Source organism: Pavona decussata, unplaced genomic scaffold, assembly GCF_977016875.1.
Source record: "Pavona decussata unplaced genomic scaffold, jaPavDecu1.1 SCAFFOLD_234, whole genome shotgun sequence".
Lineage (NCBI taxonomy): Eukaryota > Metazoa > Cnidaria > Anthozoa > Scleractinia > Agariciidae > Pavona > Pavona decussata.
In genome coordinates, this window is record NW_028145639.1 from 1,789,000 (window position 1) to 1,808,615 (window position 19,616).

At 44.1% G+C, this 19,616-nt stretch overlaps 1 long non-coding RNA gene across 1 annotated transcript in view; it reads left to right on the forward strand.

Moving 5' to 3' along the window:
- The window catches only part of LOC146458080 (uncharacterized), a 40,192-nt gene extending 20,906 nt beyond the window's left edge, over positions 1-19,286 (forward strand). The window contains exons 3-8 of the long non-coding RNA XR_014858339.1: positions 15,717-15,968; positions 17,058-17,144; positions 17,557-17,639; positions 17,750-17,820; positions 18,089-18,172; positions 18,911-19,286. This is a non-coding gene — a long non-coding RNA (uncharacterized LOC146458080). The remainder of the gene's footprint in view (positions 1-15,716; positions 15,969-17,057; positions 17,145-17,556; positions 17,640-17,749; positions 17,821-18,088; positions 18,173-18,910) is intronic.
- Positions 19,287-19,616: the final 330 nt, after the last annotated feature.

Genomic DNA, 19,616 nt, shown 5'->3' on the forward strand with positions numbered 1-19,616 from the left:
CACTTGTCCTACACAATCCACTAGTGCGCACACTTATCCTACACAACCCATTAGTCCCTACACCTGTCCTACACAATCCGCTAGCGCGTGCACTTATCCTACACAATCCACTAGCGCTAACACTTGTCCTACACAATCCACTAGCGCGTACACTTGTCCTACACAATCCACTAGCGCGTACACTTGTCCTACACAATCCACTAGCGCGTACACTTATCCTACACAATCCATTAGTCTGTACACTTGTCCTACACAATCCACTAGGGCGTACACTTATCCTACACAATCCACTAGCGCGTACACTTGTCCTACACAATCCATTAGTCTGTACACTTGTCCTACACAATCCACTAGCGCGTACACTTGTCATAGACAATCCACTAGTCCCTACACTTGTCGTACACAATCCACTAGCGCGTACACTTGTCCTACACAATCCACTAGTCCCTACACTTGTCCTACACAATCCACTAGCGCGTACACTTGTCCTACACAATCCATTAGTCCCTACACTTGTCCTACACAATCCACTAGCGCGTACACTTGTCCTACACAATCCATTAGTTCTTACACTTGTCCTACACAATCTACTAGCGGGCACACATGTCCTACACAATCCATTAGTCCGTACAGTTGTCCTACACAATGCACTAGCGCGTACACTTGTCCTACCAATCCACTAGCGCGCACACTTGTCCTACACAATCCACTAGCGGGCACACTTGTCCTACACAATCCACTAGCGCGCACACTTGTCCTACACAATCCACTAGCGCGTACACTTGTCCTACACAATCCATTAGTCCGTACACTTGTCCTACACAATCCACTAGTGCGTACACTTGTCCTACACAATCTACCAGCGCGTACACTTGTCCTACACAATTCACTAGTCCCTACACTTGTCCTACACAATCCACTAGCGCGCAAACTTGTCCTACACAATCCATTAGTACCTACACCTGTCCTACACAATCCACTAGCGCGTACACTTATCCTACACAATCCATTAGTCCGCACACTTGTCCTACACAATCCACTAACGCGTACACTTCTCCTACACAATCCATTAGTCCCTACACTTGTCCTACACAATTCACCAGTGCGTACACTTGTCCTACACAATCCACTAGTGCGTACACTTGTCTTACACAATCCACTAGTGCGTACACTTGTCCTACACAATCCATTAGTCCGCACACTTGTCCTACACAATCCACTAGCGCGCACACTTATCCTACACAATCCACTAGCGCGTACACTTGTCCTACACAATCCACTAGCGCGTACACTTGATCTACACAATCTATTAGTCTGTACACTTGTTCTACACAATTCATTAGTCCGTACACTTGTTCTACACAATCCATTAGTCTGTACACTTGTCCTATACAATCCACTTGCGCGCACACTTGTCCTACACAATCCATTAGTCTGTACACTTGTTCTACACAATTCATTAGTCCGTACACTTGTTCTACACAATCCATTAGTCCGTACACTTGTCCTACACAATCCATTAGTCCCTACACTTGTCCTACACAATCCACTAGCGCGTACACTTATCCTACACAATCCATTAGTCCGCACACTTGTCCTACACAATCCACTAGCGCGTACACTTATCCTACACAATCCACTAGTGCGCACACTTGTCCTACACAATCCACTAGTGCGTACACTTGTTCTACACAATCCATTAGTCTGTACACTTGTTTTACACAGTTCATTAGTCCGTACACTTGTTCTACACAATCCATTAGTCTGTACACTTGTCCTACACAATCCACTAGCGCGTACACTTGTCCTACACAATCCATTAGTCCGTACACTTGTCCTAAACAATCCATTAGTCCGTACACTTGTCCTACACAATCCACTAGCGTGCACACTTGTCCTACACAATCCATTAGTCGGTAGACTTGTCCTACACAATCCAGTAGTCCGTACACTTTTCCTACAGAATCCATTAGTCTGTACACTTCTCCTACACAATTTACTAGTGGGGACACTTGTCCTACACAATCCACTAGCGCGCACACTTGTCCTACACAATCCATTAGTCTGTACACTTTTCCTACACAATCCACTAGCGCGCACACTTGTCCTACACAATCCATTAGTCTGTACACTTGTCCTACACAATCCACTAGCGCTCACACTTGTCCTACACAATCCGCTAGTCCGTACACTTGGCCTACACAATCTACTGGCGCGCACACTTGTCCTACACAATCCATTAGTCCGTACACTTGGCCTACACAATCCACTAGCGCGCACACTTGTCGTACACAATCCATTAGTCCGTATACTTGTCCTATACAATCTACTGGCGCGCACACTTATTCTACTCAATCCACCAGCGCGTACACTTGTCCTACACAATCCACTAGCGCGTGCACGTATCCTACAGAATCCACTAGCGCGTACACTTGTCCTACACAATCCACTAGCGTGTACACTTGTCCTACACAATCCATTAGTCTGTACACTTGTCCTACACAATCTACTGGCGCGCAAACTTATCCTACACAATCCACTAGCGCGTACACTTATCCTACACAATCCACTAGCGCGTACACTTGTCCTACACAATCCATTAGTCCGTACACTTGTCCTACACAATCCACTAGCGCGCATACTTGTCCTACACAATCCACTAGCGCGTACACTTGTCCTACACAATCCACTAGCGCGTACACTTGTCCTACAGAATCCATTAGTCTGTACACTTGTCCTACACAATCCCCTAGCGCGCACACTTGTCCTACACAATCCATTAGTCCGTACACTTGTCCTACACAATCCACTAGCGCGTAAGCTTGTCATACACAATCCATTAATCTGTACACTTGTCCTACACAATCCACTAGCGCGTATACTTGTCCTACACAATCCACTAGCGCGTACACTTGTCCTACACAATCCATTAGTCGGTACACTTGTCCTACACAATCCAGTAGTCGGTATTCTTGTCCTACACAATCCATTAGTCTGTAGACTTGTCCTACACAATCCACTAGCGCGCACACTTGTCCTACACAATCCACGAGCGCGCACACTTGTCCTATACAATCCATTAGTCTGTACACTTGTCCTACACAATCTACTGTCGCGCACACTTGTCCTACAGAATCTATTGGTCTGTACACTTCTCCTACACAATTCATTAGCGCGCACATTTGTCCTACATAATCCACTAGCGCGCACACTTGTCCTACACAATCCACTAGCGCGCACACTTGTCCTATACAATCCATTAGTCTGTACACTTGTCCTACACAATCTACTGTCGCGCACACTTGTCTTACAGAATCTATTAGTCTGTACACTTGTCCTACACAATCCATTAGTCGGTATACTTGTCCTACACAATTTACTGGCGCGCACACTTGTCATACAGAATCCACTAGCGCGCACACTTGTCCTACACAATCCATTAGTCCGTATACTTATCCTACATAATCTACTGGCGCGCACACTTGTCCTACACAATCCATTAGTCTGTACACTTGGCCGACACAATCCACTAGCGGGAACAGTTGTCCTACACAATCTATTAGTCTGTACACTTGTCCTACAGAATCCATTAGTCCGTACACTTGTCCTACAGAATCCATTAGTCCGTACACTTCTCCTACACAATTCACTAGTGGGGACACTTGTCCTACACAATCCACTACCGCGCACACTTGTCCTACGCAATCCATTAGTCTGTACACTTGTCCTACACAATCCACTAGCGCGCACACTTGTCCTACACAATCCATTAGTCCGTACACTTGGCTTACACAATCTACTGGCGCGCACACTTGTCCTACACAATCCATTAGTCCGTACACTTGGCCTACACAATCTACTGGCGCGCACACTTGTCCTACACAATCCATTAGTCTGTACACTTGTACTACAGAATCTACTAGCGCGCACACTTGTCCTACACAATCCATTAGTCCGTACACTTGGCCTACACAATCCACTAGCGCGCACACTTGTCGTATACAATTTATTAGTCCGTATACTTGTCCTATACAATTTACTGGCGCGCACACTTATCCTACTCAATCCACTAGCGCGTACACTTGTCCTACACAATCCACTAGCGCGTGCACGTATCCTACAGAATCCACTAGCGCGTACACTTGTCCTACACAATCGTCTAGCGCTTACACTTGTCCTACACAATCCATTAGTCTGTACACTTGTCCTACACAATCTACTGGCGCGCAAACTTATCCTACACAATCCACTAGCGCGTACACTTATCCTACACAATCCACTAGCGCGTACACTTGTCCTACACAATCCATTAGTCCGTACACTTGTCCTACACAATCCACTAGCGCGCACACTTGTCCTACAGAATCCACTAGCGCGTACACTTGTCCTACACAATCCACTAGCGCGTACACTTGTCCTACACAATCCACTAGCGCGCACACTTGTCCTACACAATCCATTAGTCCGTACACTTGTCCTACACAATCCACTAGCGCGTAAGCTTGTCATACACAATCCATTAATCTGTACACTTGTCCTACAGAATCCACTAGCGCGTACACTTGTCCCACACAATCCACTAGCGCGTAAACTTGTCCTACACAATCCACTAGCGGGTACACTTGTCCTACACAATCCATTAGTCGGTACACTTGTCCTACACAATCCAGTAGTCCGTACACTTGTCCTACACAAGCCACTAGTGCGTACACTTGTCCTACACCATCCACTAGTGCATACACTTGTCCTACACAATCCACTAGCGCGTACACTTGTCCTACACAATCCACTAGTGCGTACACTTGTCCTACACAATCCACTAGTGCGTACACTTGTCCTACACAATCCACTTCCGCGTACACTTGTCCTACACAATTCTTTAGTCATTACACTTGTCCTACACAATCCACTAGTGTGTACACTTGTCCTACACAATCCACTAGTGCGTACACTAGTCCTACACAATCCACTAGTGCGTACACTTGTCCTACACAATCCACTAGTGCGTACACTTGTCCTACACAATCCACTTGCGTGTACACTTGTCCTACACAATCCACTAGTGCGTACACTTCTCCTACACAATCCACTATCGCGTACACTTGTCCTACACAATCCACTAGCGCGTACACTTGTCCTACACAATCCACTAGTGTGTAAACTTGTCCTACACAATCCACTAGTGCGTACACTTGTCCTACAGAATCCACTAGCGCGTACACTTGTCCTACACAATCCACTAGTGCGTACACTTTTCTTACAAAATCCACTAGCGCGTACACTTGTCCTACACAATCCACTAGTGCGTACACTTGTCCTACACAATCCACTAGTGCGTACACTTGTCCTACACAATCCACTAGTGCGTACACTTGTCCTACACAATCCACTAGTGCGTACACTTGTCCTACACAATCCACTAGTGCGTACACTTGTCCTACACAATGCACTAGTGCGTACACTTGTCCAACACAATCCACTAGCGCGTACACTTGTCCTACACAATCCACTAGTGCGTACACTTGTCCTACACAATCCACTAGTGCGTACACTTGTCCTACACAATCCACTAGCGCGTATACTTGTCCTACACAATCCACTAGTGCGTACCCTTGTCCTACACAATCCACTAGCGCGTACACTTGTCCTACACAATCCACTAGTGCCTACACTTGTCCTACACAATGCACTAGCGCGTACACTTGTCCTACACAATTCTTTAGTCTGTACACTTGTCCTACACAATCCACTAGTGCGTACACTTGTCCTACACAATCCACTAGTGCCTACACTTGTCCTACACAATGCACTAGCGCGTACACTTCTCCTACACAATTCTTTAGTCTGTACACTTGTCCTACACAATCCACTAGTGCGTACACTTGTCCTACACAATCCACTAGCGCGTACACTTGTCCTACACAATCCACTAGTGCGTACACTTGTCCTACACAATCCACTAGTGCGTACACTTGTCCTACACAATTCATTAGTCTGTACACTTGTCCTACACAATTCATTAGTCGGTACACTTGTCCTACACAATCCACTAGCGCGTACACTTGTCCTACACAATTCATTAGTCTGTACACTTTTCCTACACAATCCACTAGTGCGTACACTTGTCCTACACAATTCATTAGTCTGTACACTTGTCCTACACAATTCATTAGTCTGTACACTTGTCCTACACAATTCATTAGTCTGTACACTTGTCCTACACAATTCATTAGTCTGTACACTTGTCCTACACAATTCATTAGTCTGTACACTTGTCCTACACAATTCATTAGTCTGTACACTTGTCCTACACAATTCATTAGTCTGTACACTTGTCCTACACAATTCATTAGTCTGTACACTTGTCCTACACAATTCATTAGTCGGTACACTTGTCCTACACAATCCACTAGTGCGTACACTTGTCCTACACAATCCACTAGCGCGTACAGTTTTCCTACACAATTCATTAGTCTGTACACTTGTCCTACACAATCCAGTAGTGCGTACACTTGTCCTACACAATCCACTAGCGGGCACACTTGTCCTACACAATCCATTAGTCTGTACACTTGTCCTACACAATCCACTAGCGCGTACACTTGTCCTACACAATTCATTAGTCTGTACACTTGTCCTACACAATCCACTAGCGCGTACACTTGTCCTACACAATCCACTAGCGCGTACACTTGTCCTACACAATCCACTAGCGCGTACACTTGTCCTACACAATCCACTAGTGCGCACACTTATCCTACACAATCCACTAGTGCTCACACTTGTCCTACACAATCCACTAGCGCGTACACTTGTCCTACACAATCCACTAGTGCGCACACTTATCCTACACAATCCACTAGTGCGTGCACTTGTCCTACACAATCCACTAGCGCGTACACTTCTCCTACACAATCCACTAGTGCGTACACTTGTCCTACAGAATCCAGTAGCGCGTACACTTGTCCTACACAATCCACTAGCGCGTACACTTGTCCTACACAATCCACTAGTGCGCACACTTGTCCTACACAATCCACTAGCGCGTAAACTTGTAATACACAATCCACTAGCGCGTACACTTGTCCTACACAATCCACTAGTGCGCACACTTGTCCTACACAATCCACTAGCGCGTACACTTGTCCTACACAATCCACTAGCGGGTACACTTCTCCTACACAATCCACTAGTGCGTACACTTGTCCTACAGAATCCAGTAGTGCGTACACTTATCCTACACAATCCACTAGTGCGTACACTTATCCTACACAATCCACTAGCGCGTACAGTTGTCCTACAGAATCCAATAGTGCGTACACTTATCCTACACAATCCACTAGTGCGTACACTTATCCTACACAATCCACTAGTGCGTACACTTGTCCTACACAATCCATTATTCCGTATACTTGTCCTACACAATCCACTAGCGCGTACACTTGTCCTACACAATCCACTAGCGCGCAAACTTGTCCTACTCAATCCACTAGTGCGTACACTTGTCGTACACAATCCACTAGTGCGTACACTTGTCCTACACAATCCAGTAGTCCTCACACTTGTCCTACACAATCCACTAGTGCGTACACTTGTCCTACACAATCCACTAGCGCGCAAACTTGTCCTACTCAATCCACTAGTGCGTACACTTGTCCTACACAATCCACTAACGCGTACACTTATCCTACACAATCCAGTAGTCCGCACACTTGTCCTACACAATCCACTAGTGCGTACACTTGTCCTACACAATCCACTAGCGCGTACACTTATCTTACACAATCCAGTAGTCCGCACACTTGTCCTACACAATGCACTAGTGCGTACACTTGTCCTACACAATCCACTAGCGCGTACACTTGTCCTACACAATCCACTAGTGCGTACACTTGTCCTACACAATGCACTAGTGCGTACACTTGTCCTACACAATCCACTAGTGCGCACACTTGTCCTACACAATCCACTAGTGCGTACACTTGTCCTACAGTATCCACTAGTGCGCACACTTATCCTACACAATCCATTAGTCCCTACACCTGTCCTACACAATCCGCTAGCGCGTGCACTTATCCTACACAATCCACTAGCGCTAACACTTGTCCTACACAATCCACTAGCGCGTACACTTGTCCTACACAATCAACTAGCGCGTACACTTATCCTACACAATCCATTAGTCTGTACACTTGTCCTACACAATCCACTAGCGCGTACACTTGTCCTACACAATCCACTAGCGCGTACACTTGTCCTACACAATCCATTAGTCTGTACACTTGTCCTACACAATCCACTAGCGCGTACACTTGTCATAGACAATCCACTAGTCCCTACACTTGTCCTACACAATCCACTAGCGCGTACACTTGTCCTACACAATCCACTAGTCCCTACACTTGTCCTACACAATCCACTAGCGCGTACACTTGTCCTACACAATCCATTAGTCCCTACACTTGTCCTACACAATCCACTAGCGCGTACACTTGTCCTACACAATCCACTAGTCCCTACACTTGTCCTACACAATCCACTAGCGCGTACACTTGTCCTACACAATCTACTAGCGGGCACACATGTCCTACACAATCCATTAGTCCGTACAGTTGTCCTACACAATGCACTAGCGCGTACACTTTTCCTACCAATCCACTAGCGCGCACACTTGTCCTACACAATCCACTAGCGGGCACACTTGTCCTACACAATCCACTAGCGCGCACACTTGTCCTACACAATCCACTAGCGCGTACACTTGTCCTACACAATCCATTAGTCCGTACACTTGTCCTACACAATCCACTAGTGCGTACACTTGTCCTACACAATCTACCAGCGCGTACACTTGTCCTACACAATTCACTAGTCCCTACACTTGTCCTACACAATCCACTAGCGCGGACACTTGTCCTACACAATCCATTACTACCTACACCTGTCCTACACAATCCACTAGCGCGTACACTTATCCTACACAATCCATTAGTCCGCACACTTGTCCTACACAATCCACTAACGCGTACACTTGTCCTACACAATCCATTAGTCCCTACACTTGTCCTACACAATTCACCAGTGCGTACACTTGTCCTACACAATCCACTAGTGCGTACACTTGTCTTACACAATCCACTAGTGCGTACACTTGTCCTACACAATCCATTAGTCCGCACACTTGTCCTACACAATCCACTAGCGCGCACACTTATCCTACACAATCCACTAGCGCGTACACTTGTCCTACACAATCCACTAGCGCGTACACTTGATCTACACAATCTATTAGTCTGTACACTTGTTCTACACAATTCATTAGTCCGTACACTTGTTCTACACAATCCATTAGTCTGTACACTTGTCCTATACAATCCACTTGCGCGCACACTTGTCCTACACAATCCATTAGTCTGGACACTTGTTCTACACAATTCATTAGTCCGTACACTTGTTCTACACAATCCATTAGTCCGTACACTTGTCCTACACAATCCATTAGTCCCTACACTTGTCCTACACAATCCACTAGCGCGTACACTTATCCTACACAATCCATTAGTCCGCACACTTGTCCTACACAATCCACTAGCGCGTACACTTGTCCTACACAATCCACTAGTGCGCACACTTGTCCTACACAATCCACTAGTGCGTACACTTGTTCTACACAATCCATTAGTCTGTACACTTGTTTTACACAGTTCATTAGTCCGTACACTTGTTCTACACAATCCATTAGTCTGTACACTTGTCCTACACAATCCACTAGCGCGTACACTTGTCCTACACAATCCATTAGTCCGTACACTTGTCCTAAACAATCCATTAGTCCGTACACTTGTCCTACACAATCCACTAGCGCGCACACTTGTCCTACACAATCCATTAGTCTGTACACTTGTCCTACACAATCCATTAGCGCGCACACTTGTCCTACACAATCCATTAGTCTGTACACTTGTCCTACACAATCCACTAGCGCTCACACTTGTCCTACACAATCCGCTAGTCCGTACACTTGGCCTACACAATCTACTGGCGCGCACACTTGTCCTACACAATCCATTAGTCCGTACACTTGGCCTACACAATCCACTAGCGCGCACACTTGTCGTACACAATCCATTAGTCCGTATACTTGTCCTATACAATCTACTGGCGCGCACACTTATTCTACTCAATCCACCAGCGCGTACACTTGTCCTACACAATCCACTAGCGCGTGCACGTATCCTACAGAATCCACTAGCGCGTACACTTGTCCTACACAATCCACTAGCGTGTACACTTGTCCTACACAATCCATTAGTCTGTACACTTGTCCTACACAATCTACTGGCGCGCAAACTTATCCTACACAATCCACTAGCGCGTACACTTATCCTACACAATCCACTAGCGCGTACACTTGTCCTACACAATCCATTAGTCCGTACACTTGTCCTACACAATCCACTAGCGCGCACACTTGTCCTACACAATCCACTAGCGCGTACACTTGTCCTACACAATCCACTAGCGCGTACACTTGTCCTACAGAATCCATTAGTCTGTACACTTGTCCTACACAATCCCCTAGCGCGCACACTTGTCCTACACAATCCATTAGTCCGTACACTTGTCCTACACAATCCACTAGCGCGTAAGCTTGTCATACACAATCCATTAATCTGTACACTTGTCCTACACAATCCACTAGCGCGTATACTTGTCCTACACAATCCACTAGCGCGTACACTTGTCCTACACAATCCATTAGTCGGTACACTTGTCCTACACAATCCAGTAGTCGGTATTCTTGTCCTACACAATCCATTAGTCTGTAGACTTGTCCTACACAATCCACTAGCGCGCACACTTGTCCTACACAATCCACGAGCGCGCACACTTGTCCTATAGAATCCATTAGTCTGTACACTTGTCCTACACAATCTACTGTCGCGCACACTTGTCCTACAGAATCTATTGGTCTGACACTTCTCCTACACAATTCATTAGCGCGCACACTTGTCCTACACAATCCACTAGCGCGCACACTTGTCCTACACAATCCACTAGCGCGCACACTTGTCCTATACAATCCATTAGTCTGTACACTTGTCCTACACAATCTACTGTCGCGCACACTTGTCCTACAGAATCTATTAGTCTGTACACTTGTCCTACACAATCCATTAGTCGGTATACTTGTCCTACACAATTTACTGGCGCGCACACTTGTCATACAGAATCCACTAGCGCGCACACTTGTCCTACACAATCCATTAGTCCGTATACTTGTCCTACATAATCTACTGGCGCGCACACTTGTCCTACACAATCCATTAGTCTGTACACTTGGCCGACACAATCCACTAGCGGGAACAGTTGTCCTACACAATCTATTAGTCTGTACACTTGTCCTACAGAATCCATTAGTCCGTACACTTGTCCTACAGAATCCATTAGTCCGTACACTTCTCCTACACAATTCACTAGTGGGGACACTTGTCCTACACAATCCACTACCGCGCACACTTGTCCTACGCAATCCATTAGTCTGTACACTTGTCCTACACAATCCACTAGCGCGCACACTTGTCCTACACAATCCATTAGTCCGTACACTTGGCCTACACAATCTACTGGCGCGCACACTTGTCCTACACAATCCATTAGTCCGTACACTTGGCCTACACAATCTACTGGCGCGCACACTTGTCCTACACAATCCATTAGTCTGTACACTTGTCCTACACAATCTACGGGCGTGCATACTTGTCCTACACAATCCATTAGTCCGTACACTTGTACTACACAATCTACTAGCGCGTGCACGTATCCTACAGAATCCACTAGCGCGTACACTTGTCCTACACAATCGTCTAGCGCTTACACTTGTCCTACACAATCCATTAGTCTGTACACTTGTCCTACACAATCTACTGGCGCGCAAACTTATCCTACACAATCCACTAGCGCGTACACTTATCCTACACAATCCACTAGCGCGTACACTTGTCCTACACAATCCATTAGTCCGTACACTTGTCCTACACAATCCACTAGCGCGCACACTTGTCCTGCAGAATCCACTAGCGCGTACACTTGTCCTACACAATCCACTAGCGCGTACACTTGTCCTACACAATCCATTAGTCTGTACACTTGTCCTACACAATCCACTAGCGCGCACACTTGTCCTACACAATCCATTAGTCCGTACACTTGTCCTACACAATCCACTAGCGCGTAAGCTTGTCATACACAATCCATTAATCTGTACACTTGTCCTACACAATCCACTAGCGCGTACACTTGTCCCACACAATCCACTAGCGCGTACACTTGTCCTACACAATCCACTAGCGCGTACACTTGTCCTACACAATCCATTAGTCGGTACACTTGTCCTACACAATCCAGTAGTCGGTATTCTTGTCCTACACAATCCATTAGTCTGTAGACTTGTCGTACACAATCCACTAGCGCGCACACTTGTCCTACACAATCCACTAGCGCGCACACTTGTCCTACACAATCCATTAAGCGGTACACTTGTCCTACACAATCCAGTAGTCTGTACACTTCTCCTACACAATTCACTAGCGCGCACACTTGTCCTACACAATCCACTAGCGCGCACACTTGTCCTACACAATCCACTAGCGCGCACACTTGTCCTATACATGCCATTAGTCTGTACACTTGTCCTACACAATCTTCTGTCGCGCACACTTGTCCTACAGAATCTATTAGTCTGTACACTTGTCCTACACAATCCATTAGTCGGTATACTTGTCCTACACAATCTACTGGCGCGCACACTTTTCATACAGAATCCACTAGCGCGCACACTTGTCCTACACAATCCATTAGTCCGTATACTTGTCCTACATAATCTACTGGCGCGCACACTTGTCCTACACAATCCATTAGTCCGTATACTTGTCCTACACAATCTACTGGCGCGCACACATGTCCTACACAATCCATTAGTTCATATACTTGTCCTACACAATCTAATGGCGCGCACACTTGTCCTACACAACCCATTAGTCCGCATACTTGTCCTACACAATCTACTGGCGCGCACACATGTCCTACACAAACCATTAGTCCTATACTTGTCCTACACAAACTACTGGCGGGTACACTTGTCCTACACAATCCATTGGTCTGTACACTTGTCCTACACAATCCATTAGTCTGTAGTTTCGGCCTACACAATCCATTAGTCTCTACACGTGTCCTACACAATCCATTAGTCTGTACACTTGTCCTACGCAATCCATTAGTCTCTACACTTGTCCTACACAATCCATTAGTCTGTACACTTGTCCTACACAATCCATTAGTCTGTACACTTGTTCTACACAATCCATTAGTCTGTACACTTGTCGTACACAATCCACTAGCGCGCACACATGTCCTACACAATCCATTAGTCCGTATACTTGTCCTACACAACCTACTGGCGCGCACACATGTCCTACACAATCCATTAGTCCGTATACTTGTCCTACACAATCTACTGGCGCGTACACTTGTCCTACACAATCTATTAGTCTGTACACTTGTCCTACATAATCCATTAGTCTGTACACTTGTCCTACACAATCCATTAGTCTGTACACTTGGCCTACACAATCCATTAGTCTGTACACTTGTCTTACACAATCCATTAGTCTGTACACTTGTCCTACACAATGCATTAGTCTGTACACTTGTCCTACACAATCGATTAGTCTGTACACTTGTCCTACACAATCCATTAGTTTGTACACTTGTTCTACACAATCCATTAGTCTGTACACTTGTTCTACACAATCCATTAGTCTGTACACTTGGCCTACACAATCTATTAGTCTGTACACTTGGCCTACACAATCCATTAGTCTGTACACTTGTTGTACACAATCCATTAGTCTGTACACTTGTCCTACACAATCCATTAGTTTGTACACTTGGCCTACACAATCGATTAGTCTGTACACTTGGCCTACACAATCCTTTAGTCTGTACACTTGGCCTACACAATCCATTAGTCTGTACACTTGTCCTACACAATCCATTAGTTTGTACACTTGTTCTACACAATCCGTTAGTCTGTACACTTGTCCTACACAATCCATTAGTCCGTACACTTGGCCTACACAATCCACTAGCGTGCACACTTGTCCTACACAATCCATTAGTCTGTACACTTGTCCTACACAATCCATTAGTCTGTACACTTGGCCTACAAAATCATTTAGTCTGTACACTTGTCCTACACAATCCATTAGTCCGTACACTTGGCCTACACAATCCACTAGCGCGCACACTTGTCCTACACAATCCATTAGTCCGTACACTTGGCCTGCACAATCCACTAGCGCGCACACTTGTCCTACACAATCCATTAGTCTGTGCACTTGTCCTACACAATCTACTGGCGCGTACACTTGTTTTACACAATCCACTAGCTTGCAAACTTTTCCTACCCACTTCACTAGCGCGTACACTTGTCCTACACAATCCACTAGCGCGTACACTTGTCCTACACAATCCTTTAGTCCGTACACTTGTCCCACAGAATCCACTAGTGAGTACACTTGTCCTACACAATCCACTAGCGCTTACTCTTGTCCTACACAATCTACTAGCGAGTACACTTATCCGACACAATCCACTAGCGTGCACGCTTGTCCTACACAATCCACTAGCGCGTACACTTGCTTAGCACAATCTATTAGCGCTTGCACTTGTCCTAAACAATGTATTTTTGTGCACACTTGTTTTACACAATCCACTAGCCCGCACACCTGTCTTACACAATCCACTAGTGCGTACACTTGTCCTACACAATGTTTTAGCACGCACACTTGTCCTACACATTCTTGTCCTACGTAATCCACTAGCCCGCACACTTGGTTTACACAATCCACTTACGCGCACACTTGTCCTACACAATCCACTTACGCGCACACTTGTCCTACACAGTCCACCAGCGCGAACACTTTTTTACACAATCTGCTAGCGTAAAATTCTGAAGATTTGTAATATTGCCTGTAAAAAGGACAGTCTTAGTCTCACGCGTTTCATAATTTTCTACGTGACTAGTGTGCGCTTAGCGCACCACTTGTGGACATAAAATTTGATTCTGAAAAGTCGCATGGAAGAAACGTTTTTGGTCCTTACTGCTTCATACTATTCTTCCCTGCTAAGAAATTTATGTTTTATTTCTGATTATTCTTTATACATCCTATCTGAGAACGTTTGTTAAGTTCTCCGTTAACTGTACAACTTCTGTTACCACCAGACTTGTTAATAACTTATAAAATAAACTCATTTTTTGAAAGCGAATATTGCAAGCGATTACGGGGTTAATTTACTGGATCGTAGCTTTTTTTATTACACTTCTTGAAATAATACATAGTACTGAACAATCACAGAAAGTTTAAGAAAATTTGACAATTTTTATTTCGCCGAAATCACTTTGAGTTTATAAAGGGATGCAAATTCACAGTCTCACACATTATTAACACAATTTGGTTGATATGTGTTTCGCCTGTCCCTCGCATTAACGGCGTGTTTGAAAAGGCATCGTGAAGTTAGTGTGATCTGGTGAAAACGGTATGATAATTCTAATGTGGACAAGAATAGTTTTGCTCCTTTTTGGACAAAAAGGAACTGCGAATTAAAAAGCTCTAATTTGAATTGCAGATAAACTCATTAAAATTTCATTTTAGTTAACACTTCAACCACGAGGAATACAAGGTCTTCGATGGAGTTGTATATGGCTTCAAACTTCATGTAGTTAGCTTCAAACGTAGAAACGGCTTTAACATTATTGAGAGTGAGAGGGAGAGTGTCGGCAACGAAGAAAGCTATAACCTGGCTCGGCTTCCATTTCAGAACATTGGCTTTAGAGGGAAAGTCTGGTAGAACGTGGTGAAATGACGGCAAGTTTGTACAGCACAAATGGCTTCTACAGTTTTCAGGTAACAGATTTCATCTAATGTAGTTATACAGTTGAATTTCTATAGCTTGAGCCGTAAGTGGTAACAAAGAGTTTTTAAAGAAAACGAAAATTCGCTGTATCGGGAATCGTTCAAACGAGCGAGAAATTCGAATTATGGGGGGTGGGGTGGGTGCATGCTATCGAGATTCTACTGTCGTTTGTACAACAACAACAACAAGTGAAGTTCATTTATCTTAGTTTACATGAAGTAGCTATAACAATTAAACGACCATATCGAGTAAAATTCCACCCAGAACAACTATATTTATTGGGCTTGTTTGAAGTCAACATTTATTCATATTGTCAATTGGTGGTTGCATAATTTTCTGTTAACAACTATACCTTTTAATCAACTGCACGTTAAATTGATGTTCAGTAATGTTCGATATACAGTATACACACACTGACGTGACGGGCAGCAATTAATCCTGGCATAACCGTTGACTTTTATGGGGTGTTTTCTACACGTTTGGAAAACATCTCTTTTTCATGATACAACTTTCCTTGAATATTTACTTTTAAATTTACCGGTCAGATTCAATTAGCGTAAAACCTATATTCAGGGACCCTCTTTTTATTAAGCTTCCTTCTCTAATAAGACCGCCCACCCAATGTTAGGCTTTTAATAAAGCCCCTCTCTATTAAGCCGCCCCTTCACATGCTAAAAAAACACAAAAGAAATACTCCAAGCCACAGGCACACCAATGGCCAAAAGGCCAGTCATATCAGTTTGTCAATAGGAACACTTGGTCATTAATAAGCTAAAGTATTATTGCGCTACTAGCTAAAATGGCATTGCGTCTGTGATACATAATCCATTAGTGCCATGTTTCAGTTGTATGGTAAACGTTTGTGAAGGCTAATTTAAGTTTTGTTCAGAACTCATTATTTCAGACAAGCTCCTGCACTCTCATAAGCCCCTCTCCCCTCCCTCCTCTTCTCAAGGCCTGAAATTATAAGTTACCCCCCCCCCCCGGTTATTGCTCTTAAATCCAAAACCTTGTTTGACTTGCTAACATTTACCACCAGCTTTTGAATTTTTAAGTAATTTTTTATGCTTCCTTTGCAGTGACTCCTTTTATGTGTCCTGTCAGCTTTGTTTGAAGAGATATTCACGATCTTTCCCTGGGCAATTCTTGCCGCACAAGTTTATGAGGTACGTCAAAAGGGCAGGCCTGCTTTTATAAGGATTCAAAGATTTCAGCGTGTTTTTTAAAGGAGAGATTCAAGCGTATAATAAAATGGGCAGGGGAGAGAGGGAGACCAAAACTTGATATTAAAGAGAATTGAAACTAGAAAAAAAAAAGGCATTTGGCAAGAACTGGGAGAAATATAGGTAAATTATGCATATGGCAACGGCGGGGTTGGAAAGCAGGAAGTTGAAACCCCTGCATCCAATAGTTTTCCCGACTTCGATACACTTTTGCACTTTCGTCCTCAATGCGGTCAGTATGATAGGATTTGGGTAACTAGTTGGTCCGCCTCTCCGATACTTTAAGGTAGAAGTGACCACTTGTTAAGAACGAGATGTTAACCAACATGTGTGTCTAATTCATCTCTCTCCCTAGGTTAATTTCAGACATCATGATGGGACAAAATAAAATGAACCAAAGAAAACATCATCCTCCGGCAGTATGAAATTGTTTAAAAGGTGAGTAGTTATTTTCGTTAACTTAATTTCTGTTTCGATCAATATTTATACGAACACAACAGGAAGTGTTACCAGTATATCTTAATAACATAATGCTTTTCCGTCTTCAGGTAACTCCTAAAGCGAGCAAAGGAAGTGTCAAAGAGGCCTCATCAATTTCAACCTACAGTTATTCGAAGTGGTGAGTTGTTTCACCTTAATTGGCTTCATTTGTTTTATTAGCTCCAACAGTACAGGTGAAAGCTTCAATGACTGGTTACACACCCCTACCCCCATCGTGTATGGAACGTGCTCCTTGGGGCCTTTCTAGTCTGAAGTGAAGTCAATATGTCTATTCTTTATTTGAGTTAAGCTTTGCTTAAATCGTGTAAACACTCTCCCTGCGTTCTATGTTGTGGAGATTTCTCTCATTACTTTATTGAACTGTTTTGTTGTTTTATTCTTTACAGAGCAATACTATCACGACACACGATTGGAATTGAGGCACATGCAAGCAAGAAAGATTGTTACTTTAAACAAGGAGCAGAACTGAGGTATAATTCTTGAACTTGTTTAATATGATTATATGTAAGAAGGGCAAGTGAGATAAATTCTGTATGATTTACCCCAGGGGCAAGTGATGGGGATGATCGTCTTATCTTTAAGGGGTTAAAATTCGTGGTTTGGTTCCCCTTAGGGTGCTAAAATCTAAAAATGGCTTCTGTCAGAGGTATGGTGGTACCTTTTAGGGTATTGAGCCACAAAATATGAGAGGAGGTAAATGTCAATCAACTGATTTGGTACCTCTTGGAGGGTTTGGACCACGCCCACAAAATTGGGTACCTTTAATTTTAGGGGTTCTTTTCAAACATTTCCGACGATCACCCTGTCACTTTTATATGGGAGTCCTCCCCAGGGGTTAGGCCCCACTCTTTGGGAGAAAAAATTGATTAAAAGTTAGGAATGTGGCACCCCACCCAACAAGGTGACACAGCTAATTTATTAACAAATTTACCAAACTCGGATATCGCTCATCTCTACAGAAATGAAATCGAAGAGGCAAACCGTATTTTCTCCAGTCGTTTGTCTTTGACAACCATGAAATTACAGCTGAATACAAAGAGATTTACAGCTACCGATACGACCGTTCAGTCCTGTTGTGTAAGCTTGAGGCTTGAAAATTCGACAACGTTGATTGAGATATCTGCTGTGTATACGCAGGCACAAGCCTCCGCCGTGCTTTGTATCCTGGTGTAATTGCATTAATCTTATCTTTGCTTTATTCTTTTCAGGATACAAGGGACATTCAGATACTGGAATCAAGCAAGCAAGCAAGCAAGCAAGGAGGCAAGCGAGAGAGATCAATTTAACAAGAAGTAGAGGTAGATACTATAACATTATTCGTGAATAAGCGCAGCTAAAAGGTTACCATATTCACCCGCATATAGGCCGCTTATTTCGAAGATAAACCGGTGTTTAGTCTAGCATTAGGTGTAACGCGATAGTGCAAGCATAAACTGATGTACATTAAGCTTTTTTATAGGGGAGGGGGGAGTAACTGGATTGCAAAGTTTAGAGTACGGTTTATACGCGCATATGTCCTCTGTGCGGGTTAATCTGGTACCTTTCGGCCAGGGTCCTAGGCGTTATTTTTTTTCATCGGCGACTGCGAAGGTCCTGGACGGCTTGTAGTAGAGAGCAATTCTGTGGAATAATTAATTTGCGCCAAATTTGGGATAAATTGGAAGTGAACGCCCATGTACTTGGATTTATAGCTTTTCTTCCATTTTTCTGAAACAAATTAATTTTAAAAGATAAATTTCAAGATACAGTGCAACATATGAATAACAAGTTTCCCGATATTAAGAAAACAAAATTCAGTGCTTTGTGATAATTCATAGCAGGTAGAAAATGAAAGCAGCTAAACCGAATCTGTATTTCCTATGCATTGTGCGATCAAACCTCTGTCAACAGAGTATAAAGGTACAGAACATTCGT